Source organism: Sinocyclocheilus grahami, unplaced genomic scaffold, assembly GCF_001515645.1.
Source record: "Sinocyclocheilus grahami isolate Dianchi unplaced genomic scaffold, SAMN03320097.WGS_v1.1 scaffold16679.1, whole genome shotgun sequence".
NCBI classification, from domain to species: Eukaryota; Metazoa; Chordata; class Actinopteri; order Cypriniformes; family Cyprinidae; genus Sinocyclocheilus; species Sinocyclocheilus grahami.
The window spans coordinates 1-606 of NW_015516225.1; positions in this window are offsets into that span (position 1 = coordinate 1).

Genomic DNA, 606 nt, shown 5'->3' on the forward strand with positions numbered 1-606 from the left:
GACAAAGCAATAGTGAGCACGTAATGAAAACTCACACTTGTGTGGTGCGACATTACTGTCGTCGCACAGCATCGTCTTTTAGTTTCAGTCTTTCGGAAAATCCAGCGCTGAACTGTGCCTTGTTTGTAAACTAATCCAAGGTTAAATGAAGTGAACAAGTTCTTACTGATGCGGTCTGCATTAAAAATAAAGTTCTTCCTCTCTTTCCTAACGTTGGGATCAGAAGGAAGGCAATGAAAAGACTGTTTTTCCACATCTTGGCACTGCACAGTGTCTTGTCTTCGGAGCATCTTTATCATTTGGTTTCTGCTTAGTCCTACGTTCACCTCTCTAGTTATACACTACATGTGCGAATCGGTGGGCGGGGCTAAACAGGAAGTGATGTGGAATCGGTGGGCGGAGCTAAACAGGCAGCGCTGTAGAAACAGGCGTTGATCATCTTCTGTGGAGGTGGTGTTTAGCCACATTATTACATCATAAAGTGGCACATTCCACAACCATTTTGGCAGACTGGCTTCAATATGAGCTGTTTTTAAACTAACGAGAAAGTTTTGAGTTCTGAAACTTAAAGGGTTAGTTCACCCAAAAATTAAAATTAGCCCATAA